This window comes from Thalassophryne amazonica, chromosome 8, assembly GCF_902500255.1.
Source record: "Thalassophryne amazonica chromosome 8, fThaAma1.1, whole genome shotgun sequence".
Classification (NCBI taxonomy): domain Eukaryota; kingdom Metazoa; phylum Chordata; class Actinopteri; order Batrachoidiformes; family Batrachoididae; genus Thalassophryne; species Thalassophryne amazonica.
Window position 1 is genome coordinate 5,423,769 of NC_047110.1, and position 12,625 is coordinate 5,436,393.

The 12,625-nt window shown below is 39.9% G+C and overlaps 1 pseudogene; it reads left to right on the forward strand.

Annotated features, from left to right (window-relative positions):
* The first annotated feature begins 1,959 nt into the window (after positions 1-1,959).
* Positions 1,960-12,625, forward strand: part of LOC117515221 — a 44,085-nt pseudogene continuing 33,419 nt past the window's right edge.

The window sequence follows — 12,625 nt, forward strand, 5'->3', positions numbered from 1 at the left end:
CATTTACTCATATTTGGAGTCAGTCTGGGTAAAACGTTGCACCCTTGAAATGCATTGAAATGTCATGTGGTTAAACAACGCTAAAGTTTTTCCTGCTTGTAATAGCTAAAACAAATGCTATAAAATAGATGCAAGGGTATTTGTTTATTTGTGTTACAGTTCATGTTGTTTGTATTTATAGTGTCACGGAGGACAGGTGCCAGGCACCGGGACCGGTAGGACCCACAATGCAGTCTCCTGGACTAGGCTTGGGTGTAAAAGAAATCATGGTCTTTAATTCAGGCTCAGGTACAGTACACAGGTGATCAGTCAGCGAATCAGAAGTATGTGCAGGTGAATGGTCAAGAAAGGGGGCGTGAATGGTAGACAAAGATTATACACAGTGCAAGATAGTGAGGGAGGACAACACAAGGTGGAGTGAAGTAAGACACAAAGATGCGTGAACAGGTGCAAGAGCATGTGTGGAAGAAAACACAAAGCAGAAATGGTCACAGTGAGAGACGAGGACACACGAGCTGGTGCAGAGCCATGAAGTGACAACACAATCAGATATGAGTGACAGACAAAGACACAAGGGCAGGTGCAGGGGCATAGAGTGAAAACAAAGAGACGGGTGTGAGGAAAATTGAGAAGAAAAATCAGACAGACTATAATACGACTATGAACAGGAACTTGAACCAGGCATGAACATGAGAACTAATAAGAGAACAAAAAGAAAATAAACACAAAGACAAAACTAGACTGGAACTGAAGTAATCAATAAAAGATAACCAGATGACAAAACAAAAAAGCAAAGACTAAATCATTAACAGACAGCAAAACCTGATATTAAACCACAACAAATAATAACACAAATGAGAACCGCAAAAATAAACATATGATAACTAAATGATCAACAATGAAAACACAGACCAACTGAACAAAACAAGAACGGAACTGAACCTTGGTAGAAGTAAGAAAAGTAACAAAGAAGCAAAGTGACAAAGCAAACTAGAACAGAGAATAAACACATGATGAAAATAAAACAACTAATAAATCAAAGGTGGGGCAGACAGTGATGAAAAGAAAGAGGCAGAAATAGAATCAAAGCCCCGATCAGAGCCAAATCATGACATATAGTTTTACTCTTTACACACATCATTAACCCCCTCAAATCAGCCGCGGTGCAGACGCCTCCACACTGCAGTGTTTATATACTGCATTTGTGTGTGTGTGTGGGGGGGGGGTGGGGGGGGTGCCATTAAAAATCTTGCCTCAGGCCCCAAATCGGTTCGGTCTGACACTGTTAACACGTTACACAGTTCATATCAGGAAAGATATCAGCATGATTTTTTTTCCCCTTTGAGATCTGATGTGTTCTCAATGGGGGAAGTATATGATTCCTCTCTCTCTCACACCCACACACTTTTCTTCCTTTTTCTCTCTCTCTCTCGTGCATGCTGTTAGTTTGGGCCCGTGTGAGAGTGTGAGACACAGTTCAGGTGAGGTGGCGCTTTTTCTGAATTGTCATGGTTTTTGTTCATTTTTGGTTTGTTTGTTGCTTGTTTTTATTATTTTGACTGGTTTGTGTGTGGTTTTGTGTGGTTTTTGATCATTTTTGGTTTGTTTGTTGCTTGTTTTTATTGTTTTGACTGGTTTGTGTGTGGTTTTGTGTGGTTTTTGATCATTTTTGGTTTGTTTGTTGCTTGTTTTTATTGTTTTGACTGGTTTGTGTGTGGTTTTGTGTGGTTTTTGATCACTTTCGGTTTGTTTGTTGCTTGATTTTATTGTTTTGACTGGTTTGTGTGTGGTTTTGTGTGGTTTTTGATCACTTTCGGTTTGTTTGTTGCTTGATTTTATTGTTTTGACTGGTTTGTGTGTGGTTTTGTGTGGTTTTTGATCACTTTCGGTTTGTTTGTTGCTTGATTTTATTGTTTTGACTGGTTTGTGTGTGGTTTTGTGTGGTTTTTGATCATTTTCGGTTTGTTTGTTGCTTGTTTGTATTGTCCTGACTGGTTTGTCTGTGGTTTTTGCTAAATTTTGGTTTGTTTGTTGCTTGTTTTTTATTGTTCTGACTGTTTTGTACGTGGTCTGGGTCAACGCCGGCCCTCTCTCTCCATCACGGGCTGAGGGTGGTTCCTGACCCGGCTGTGTCTGTGGATGATGTCCTCCTGGCTGTGGGCGAACTGGTCGGACATGACAATTTAACGTTTGCGTCCAGGATGAACAGAGCTGAGGTGGTTTTTCAACTTAAACATAAATGTCTGCTTGAAACAAACACTGCAACAATCTTTTAGACATCTACATACAATTAATAATACATCATCATATTTAAGAGTAAAACTGTGGACAGTTTGAACAGAAACACATTACTCCCAAAACATTCCCTGAGAAAATTCCTATGAAAAATATTGTAAGTTTTTAATCACATAGATTTGAAGACTCAGTGTGACATTAGTCAGATACGACAATGCAACTGAACACATCATTTTTAAGAGCAAAACTGAACAGTTTCACACAAACATATTACAATTAATAAATTTCCTGAGGAAATTCACATGACAAAACACTAAGTTTTTAATCACATAGATGTATGACAGTCAGATATGACAATGCAATTAAACACATCATTAAAAAACAAAACAGTTTTAACACAAACACATAATCAAATTTCCTGAGGAAATTCATGATGGAAAAAATATATCGTACAAAAATAATATAAAATTATTCATTTAAATTAATGTTTGATCCCCAGAGAAAGTTTCTCCGGAAGTAAAATTAAATTTTATCAAAAATATTCCATGTACAATGTAAATTAAATGCATGCTGCTAATCTGCCCATAAGATTTGATATTATAAAATATAAACATAATACTAAAATACCCTCAGCTGTATGAGCATTATCTTCTTTATTGGTATCCCAGTGCAAAGTGTGTGTATATATATATATATATATATATATATATATATATATATATATATATATATATATATACACGAGGGTAGGCTGAAAAGTGCTAAGGCTCACTATAATGCAGTTAATGCATTACTCCTTCATGGGGAGCCTTAGAACTTTTCAGCCTACCCTCATACATACACACACACACACACACACACACACGCCCTTTATTGTGTTATCTGTGTATCAGTGATATATTCGCCTCTGTATCTTATATTGATGTTGTAGGATAAACTCAATAACATTTTATTTACATTTTAATGGCATCTAAAGGAGGACATACGTGTGCACATGCCTGAGCTTCTGAAAAGCTTGGAAGTTACCTTTGACTGCAGGATGTGAGTGCACACTGATGTCCGTGAGATGTCTTGTAAATCACTCCAGAGGTGTTATCAGGTTGTGGAAACAGAGTTTTCAGGTTTAGAAGTGTCTTTCAGTAGCTTTTACAGAATATATGATAGACATGTTAGATTTACACAGAAATGAAGATGATTTGGAGCGGATTCTAACATGCTGGTTTAGCAGTCAGAGAGAGACCACACGTTACGGTGCCCCCCCCCCCCCCCCCCCCAAAAAAAAAAAACATTCATGGCATCCTATTAGAAAAATGTTAGTTTCTCAAACCTGTAATCTGGGTCAGGAAAAAGTTCAGGATGGTCCTGTCTATTCTTCTTTGATTCTTTGATTCTTCTTTGGATTATGGCACAGTTGTAGAAATGATGATAGTACTGTCTGTTGATGTGATATTTATTGCAGCCGCCATGACAACTCTGTTAATTTGTGCCACGTCACTAACAAGGCTGCCTTTGACAGTTCCTGACTTTCCCTGACTGCTGAAGCGCTGCCAAAGATAAAGAGGAGCCGTAGGGTACAAACAGTCCCTGACAATGTTTCTTACTTTATTCTTCTGTTCCATTCCAGGGGTGTATGCAGTCAAAGTATTAATTAGGGCATTCCTGCGGTGCCTGGTTTCTTTGTCCTCACACCATCAAATTTGTTATTAGCACTCTTCAGCTGCAAGTTGAACATTTACATTGTTAGTCATAAGTAATGAAATATATTTTACTGTTCAGATACTGTATAATTTGAGCTGCAAGGTCATAACTGGTATTCAACTCAACACCTCAACTCAACATCTTTCAGGCTTTTTTCAGTAAATGGTTTAGGGGAGCATTAGCATGGCTAAAAACCTTCATGCAGTTTACACACTAAATCGTCACTGACTGACCTCATGAGCTGTCAAGGTGCACGCTGCCTCTCACTTTAGCGTTCCCAGATTCAAAGTCGACTCAACATTTAGCATTTCCTGTTTCAGTGCCGACGTCCCACTGAATTCCATCAAGATCTCATCAAGTCATGAGAGATCTCGTCTTTATCCTTTTTTAAAAAACTGAAACAAACAAAACGTGACACAAACACCTTAGAGTATAAACATACCAGAGCAAAAACAACATAATGAAAAACAGATTAATATTCTGTGCTGCAGCCTCAGGAAGTGTTCAACATTTGACATTTCTAGTTTTAGTGTTGACTGAAAAATTGGTATTTCCTGTTTCAGTGTCAACTTCCCACTGAATTCCCATGAGATCCCACAAGATCTCCTCTGTTGTCAATCCAGGAAGTATCGATCCAGGAAGTGTTCAACATTTGACATTTCCTGTCACCCTGCTCAGAGTGCCGCTCTCAATGGACCAACATCTCTGTTATTTTTGGCATTGTGGGATAGCTCACGCCCACAGATTGAGCTCGCCGGACTACTTTCACTCAGCGTGCTGCTCTCATTGGAGCAACAACACACAGAATGTGTCTCTTTGTCCCAGACAGATCTCTTTCAGTGCAGTTTCTTGTTCTGACTTTTACAAGAAGTTAACACCCAAGTCAGTCTTTTATCGCCAACTATAAATAGTCATCAAAAACATTCCAATCATGTCTTTCTGAACTCTTCTGCATCAAACTCCATTGTGTCAATGTTTACAAAGTGCTTGAGCAATAACAGGTGAAGTTGCTCATAAACCTTATGTTTCTTAAATATTTATTTCAACCACTCTTAAAACTTCAGTTCTCTATCATTTTATTACTGGTCAATTTTAGAATTAATGTAAATGAGATATACTCATTATCTATTATCTGGGAACTACTTTTTGTGCAAGAATTCATCAAGCACGTCAGCCGCGGGTGCGCAGTAACACAGAATACCCAGAAACTGGACAGTTGTTTGGCCATAACGAGAGCGTCCACTTTGTCATAAGCTAAGCTAGTGGCGCTCGTGAGAGTGTGATTTCCTGTTTCACTGTGATCTTAAAATTTGGCATTTCCTGTTTGGGCCTCCCTGTACCATGAGCCAGCTTGCACCACTTGTGCATCACTTTACCCGTAAAAAAAAAAATTCTTGGACTACAAAGCCTCAGTTTGAAGCTCATCAGATTTGACTGTGAACTAGAACATAATCATGATCAGAATGAATGATTATTGGTACCTACAGGTTTTAAAGACAGAATTCAACATGTGTCCATAAATCACTGCAGATAATCCAGTTTAATGTCATCAGAATCCGTGGTGGATTCAGGCTGTTTATTCTGTATCGTAGAATAATGGTGGACTCGATGAAAGTGTGGGGAAATGGTGGGTTGGTTTCAAATGAGAGATGTAAAGGATGAAGAAAGTAATCTTTGGAACCATCAGTCGGGCTTGGACTAACTTCACTGAGAACCAGGATGGTGAATTAAGTCCCCTCAGGGGGGGGGTGTTTACACAGTCGTGTCAGATTTGGCAGTTTCCTGTCCAAATGGGCAGTTTATTCATTCATTCATTTTCTATATCTGTGTGCTCACACAAGGTGACTCCAAAAAAATGGTGGTAACAAAAAAACCAGGTGATCAAAAAAAACAACAAAAAAACAAAATCACTAATAATAACAATAGTGGGAAACAAAAAAAACAACTGTCCAGAAACATATGACAGCAAGGAAACAACACTTACGAATAGTGAACAATAAGACAAGCTGGAACCAGAGAAAACAGACAGGACTCCTTCACTGACACAGAACATGGAAATGATCAACCGGCAACACCAAAGGCGGGACTCACATACCAACTGAACTGATGACATACAGGTGTGATGTGACAAACGAACAGAAAGGGCACATGAGAGGAAATGAATGAATGAACAGGAAAAGAAACAAACAGCCCAAGTGGCAAAATAACATCAGAAAATGAAACATCAAACCAACAAAATGACAAGGTGGATGATCACAGACATATGACGAACACTGGGACAAAAAACATCAGGGGAATAAACACTACGTGCCCGAGGGGCGGGACTACACACGTCACCTGTCAAAGACATCACGCCCAGCTGTCAGGGTCTTCCTGCAGCGGAGCACAGACACACAAAGACACGCACGCATTCTCTCTCACACACCCAGGGACAAAGGAAGGAGGGGCACCCGGTGGATCAGCACACATGGATGACGCACTTGCGGGAAGGCTGAGTGGATTCCACGCACCCATCATCCACACTCATGCACACACACACACACACACACACACACACACACACACACACACACACACACACACACACACACACACACACACACACACACACACACACACACACATATATATATAGACACAAGGCTCACACCAGGCAATGAGCAGGAAGGCTGACAATCACATTCACACCACTGACAGCTGGGACACACACACGCACACGCAGACACGAGGCTCACACAGCTGGGAAGGACAGACAGAGCAGGACAGGGGGACAAGAGCCACATCATAAAAACTCCAAAAACAACCCAACTGAACCGAACCCCGACTCCAAATCCCAAGGTGTTCCCAGCACACGTGCTCGTGTGGTCTTCCTCGGGGTGTCCTCCCAGATGGACACCTCCCTACGGAGGCACCCAGGGGACATCCTTACTAGATTGTTTTCAACGTTAAGGAGCATCTACTCCGAGCAAGTTTCTTACCCTGTCTCTAAAGGAGACACCAGCCACCCTCCTAAGGAAGCTCATTTTGGCTGCAATCTAGTTCTTTCAGTCATGACCCAACCCTCATGACCATAGGTGAGACTAGGACTCATATTTAATAAGGAATTAAAAGCCCAGTCTCACTGTGTTTTTTTTTTCATGCTCCCGTCACAAAATGAGTCAAATTTTCATGACTGGGTTTTTTTAACTCACTATTACTAACCCTACTCCTTCCCCCAACCCTAACCATAACCACCCCGACCCTCCCGCTTCACTTTTTTCTGCAGCCATCACAGAATGAATCAGAATTAATTTGTGCTGCTGTGACGAAAATGAGGCACTTTTCATCACAGTATCACAAATCAATAAATTCATATATATTTCGTGGTCCTGAATCACGACTTGCCGTGAGACCAGGTTGGAATTAACTGGTAAGTCCCTTCAGCTGCTCCATTGTTTGTACTTGGGGTTCACCACAGCAAATCCAAGTTGAACTGGCACAAGTTTTACACCAGATGCCCTTCCTGACACAACTCCAGATTACAGGGGTGGGCTTTGAACCAGGAACCTTCTGCAATGAAACCAAATACACTAACCACTTGGCCACCACCCCTGCCTACTAAATAAGGAATTAACTCATACACCGACCCGGAGCCACGAGGGGGCGTTTGGGGGCGACGCCCCCTCACGTCATCAACCTCGCCCCCTCGGATATGAGAGTTATCAAAAATAAAAATAAAAAAGAAAGAAAAAGAAATACTGGAAAATATACCGCCTCACAGTTTCGCGGATTTTTTTAGTCCAATTATGCATTTTTTTTTTTTTTTTTAAACAGCGCATTGTGCTCTGCATCCTCATCAAGCAGGCCGGTGTTCTGTTGAGATGACGAGACACCTGTTGCGGCACCGCGAAGGAAGAGCACGCGCATTGTGTTCTGTGTGTCCGTTTATAAGAATCTTCTCGCCCAGAAGAAAAAAGAGCGCCAACAACTACCCATAACTGTGTTCTTCACTCGGAAAAAGACACCTGCAGCCAGGTGTGACTCAGTGGAAAAAGGTGCGACAGTGGCGCGGCGCCAGGAGGAAGAGGCGCGATCAGAGGAACACTGAAATACTGGTCAGTTACTATTAATAATTTCTTATGTGTCCAACCTCGTAGGTTGATCGTTAAAATTAAATTCATTAGTTCTAAAAGCCATCATAATTATTTATAGGAAAACGTTCTATTTTTATTTCTCAAACAAATGTTTGGGCCTGAAAACAGGTTGGTCTTATTTTTCTACTAAGGTTTGAACTTTGAGAGTTTACACACGAGAGAAAAGTGAGAAAATGTTAATGCCTGTTTGAGAGAAGTGTATAAAGTGTGTAGTGAGGGGTTTTACAGCCTTAAAACGTCTATAATAATTGTAAAAAATAACAATGACTACTTCACGGATTTTGCCTATTGCGGGCTATTTTTAGAACGTAACTCCCGCGATAAACGAGGGATCACTGTATATCTACATGAAAGGTTTATCTTTGACCCGTTGTGTGACTGTCATGCCCATTTGCGCTGTGTTTGTGCTTGTGATGGAGGGCTGTATGTGGGGTTAATCTATTGTCTCGTGTCGTTTCTCAGATCAGTTGTTGGTTTGGTTTTGTGGTATGCAGGAGATCACTTTACTGAGGGTCTATACGTTCAAATAATAATTAAAAAATACTGTCATCACGCTTTACTCTTAGTCAGTCAGTCTCTTACAATGGTGTAGCCTAAATACACGAGCTTTCTAAGAGCGCACCCAATTCATTACGCACGCTCAGAGGCAGGTACACACTTTTTTGGGGGGGGCGACCCGCCCCCTGTGATAAACTCATCGCCCCCTTAATATTTTTTTTCTGGTGCCAGGCCTGCTCATACATTTAATGAATGCTTTACTTCTAATGAATAGTCCCATGCATTAAGTGTTTACTCATTGTTTTCATACCTAATAAACCATGAACAAACTAATTGTATGGGCATGTATGTACGCACTATTACACCATGAGTTACACTTTATTTTTATGGCAAGTTAACATGATTATTATAATTAGATATGCAAGGTTACAGACCAATTCGATTGTCTTCATTACACTGTCATCAGGGCTGGATCCAGAGTGAAAATCTGACAGATGCATTTTTGCCCAGTGATGAAATAAAAATTGTACGCGTCTTGTTATTCAATAATCTTCATTCTTTTATTCATGTGCAACATACACTGTGACTTCTTTTCATACATTTATTATACTTCATGGACCATAGTGAACACTTCTTATTTGTATAAATATGATGTCTTTAAAAAACAACACTAAAACAAAAATTGACTGTAAACAGGATCAAATATATTGCCAAAATCTTTCAATTATACCTGAATCTATATATGATTTTTTTTCAATTGATAAAATCAATAAAAAGATGACTGCATATATTCTTAATAATAATATATTGAGATACAGACAGTTCACAAAAGACATTTTCCATTGATACCAATCAAAATTATAAACAGTCCAGCAGGTAACAATATTCATCATCTCCATGACTAAATATACTAAAACAATTACAGTAGTGTTCAGAATAATCGTAGTGCTATGTGACTAAAAAGATTAATCCAGGTTTTGAGTATATTTCTTATTGTTTCATGGGAAACAAGGTACCAGTAGATTCAGTAGATTCTCACAAATCCAACAAGACCAACATTCATGATATACACACTCTTAAGGCTATGAAATTGGGCTATTAGTAAAAAAAAAAAAAAAAAAGTAGAAAAGGGGGTGTTCACAATAATAGTAGTGTGGCATTCAGTCAGTGAGTTCGTCAATTTTGTGGAACAAACAGGTGTGAATCAGGTGTCCCCTATTTAAGGATGAAGCCAGCACCTTTTGAACATGCTTTTCTCTTTGAAAGCCTGAGGAAAATGGGACATTCAAGACATTGTTCAGAAGAACAGCGTAGTTTGATTAAAAAGTTGATTGGAGAGGGGAAAAGTTATACACAGGTGCAAAAAATTATAGGCTGTTCATCTACAATGATCTCCAATGCTTTAAAATGGACCAAAAAACCAGAGACGTGTGGAAGAAAACGGGAAACAACCATCAAAATGGATAGAAGAATAACCAGAATGGCAAAGGCTCACCCACTGATCAGCTCCAGGATGATCAAAGACAGTCTGGAGTTACCTGTAAGTGCTGTGACAGAAGACACCTGTGTGAAGCTAATTTATTTCCAAGAATCCCCCGCAAAGTCCCTCTGTTAAATAAAAGACATGTGCAGAAGAGGTTACAATTTGCAAAAGAACACATCAACTGGCCTAAAGAGAAATGGAGGAATATTTTGTGGACTGATGAGAGTAAAACTGTTCTTTTTGGGTCCAAGGGCCGCAGACAGTTTGTGAGACGACCCCCAAACTCTGAATTCAAGCCACAGTTCACAGTGAAGACAGTGAAGCATGGTGGTGCAAGCATCATGATATGGGCATGTTTCTCCTACTATGGTGCTGGGCCTATATATCACATACCAGGTATCATGGATCAGTTTGGATATGTCCAAATACTTGAAGAGGTCATGTTGCCTTATGCTGAAGAGGACATGCCCTTGAAATGGGTGTTTCAACAAGACAATGACCCCAAGCACACCAGTCAACGAGCAAAATCTTGCTTCCAAACCAACAAAATTAATGTCTCGCAGATGTGAAGAAATCATTAAAAACTGTGGTTATACAACTAAATACTAGTCTAGTGATTCACAGGATTGCTAAAAAAGCAGTTTGAACATAATAGTTTAGATTTTGTAGCATCAACAGCAGATGCTACTATTATTGTGAACACCCCCTTTTCTACTTTTTTTTACAAATAGCCCAATTTCATATTCTAACAGTGTGCATATCATGAATGCTTGGTCTTGTTGGATTTGTGAGAATCTACTGGTACCTTCTTTCCCAAGTAACAATAAGACATATAGTCAAAACCTGGATTAATCTTTTTAGTCACATAGCACTACTATTATTTTTAACACTACTGTACATCACAATTGTACACATACCACAATTGTGATATGTGTACAATTGTGATGTATTTGTTTTAGTATATTTAGATTTTGTTGTGATTTGGGACTTTATAAGCCGATTAAATTGAAATTGAACATTTTATTGAGTCTTAAAGTAAATAAATATGAAATTGGTCACTGGATCCTTAAACTCTGGACATAATAAAATCTCCATGGTGGATCCTTGATCTCTGGACATAAATAGAAAATTTTAGTCGATTGTAGTTTCTTGTCTGTATTACAACGTTTTGGAAAGAGGTGTCATTTTATTTAAAGCGGCAATTCGTTTTGAAGTTATTCCAACCGGACTCTGTCTCAGCAGAGAGCCGCGCAGTGTTTGGAGCTGTGCCAACAGCAGTGTGGACACAGTTCCGATAATCCGATAACCGATAATTATCGAAGATAATGTTTTCATTATCAGATTATCTTTTTAGATAACTTTAAAAACCATTATCGGACTAATTATTTTGCGATAAATTTTTGTCCGATCATTTTTAGACCAATTACGTGGTAAATAAAGCTGAACAGCTACAAATATTTATAAAATTTATAATCAGTTGAGCACCTACCTGTTAAATGTTTCGTAGCTGATATGTAATTCTACCCTCTGCAAAACAGAGAAGAGTGCCTTTAAGAAGAAACCGCTCTATCCTCTGTAGACAAAGGAGAACTGGGCCCAAAAAAACACCCAAAAATTAATTTCTCTTAACCCCATACAGATACACGGGCAATATCACCCAAGTCATCCAAAGGCATACATTTTTAACTTATGGTTCAAACTAATGTCAGACAGACAGACAGACAGACAGACAAATACTTTATTAATCCCAAGGGAAATTGTGCATTATCTGTGCTCCAAGGATAAATAGAATTAAAAGATACAATAAAATGGAAGGAACAAAGCCCACCACAGAAATAAATAAATACATATACAAATAATAAATAAACCTCCGCTCCACCTATGTTAATGGGCTGCAGAGAGGGTGGCGCCCGGTGAAAGTCCAACACCATCTCCTTTGTTTTAGTGGTGTTCAGCTGGAGCTTATTCAGCCGGCACCACTGCACAAAGTCCTTCACTAGGCCTCTGTACTCCCTCTCGTCCCCCTCCCAAATACATGCCACAATTGCAGTGTCATCTGAGAACTTCTGCATGTGACATGTATTGGAGTTGTAACGAAAGTCCATGGTGTAGAGGGTGAAGAGGAGAGGAGAGAGCACTGTACCCTGAGGTGTTCCAGTACTGCAAGTCAGAGTTGAAGACCTGCAGTCCCCCACCCGGACAAACTGCGGCCTATTGGTAAGATAGTCTGAGATCCAGCTCACTAAATGGGGGTCCACAGCCATGATGTTGAGTTTATCCTGGAGAAGGCTGGGGTAGATGGTATTAAAAGCACTGGAGAAGTCAAAAAATAGCATTTTCACAGTGCATCCCCCCCCCCATCCAGGTACTTAAGAACACGGTGTAGGAGATAGAGGACCGCATCCTCAACACCCACCCTATCCCGGTAGGCAAATTGGAGAGGATCCCTCACTGCCTGCACCTGGGGCTGCATGAACTGCAGAACCAGTCGTGTGACGTGAGGGCGACTGGCCTGTAGTCATTGAGCTTGCGAGGGTGACTGATCTTAGGAACTGGCACAATACAGGATGTTTTCCAT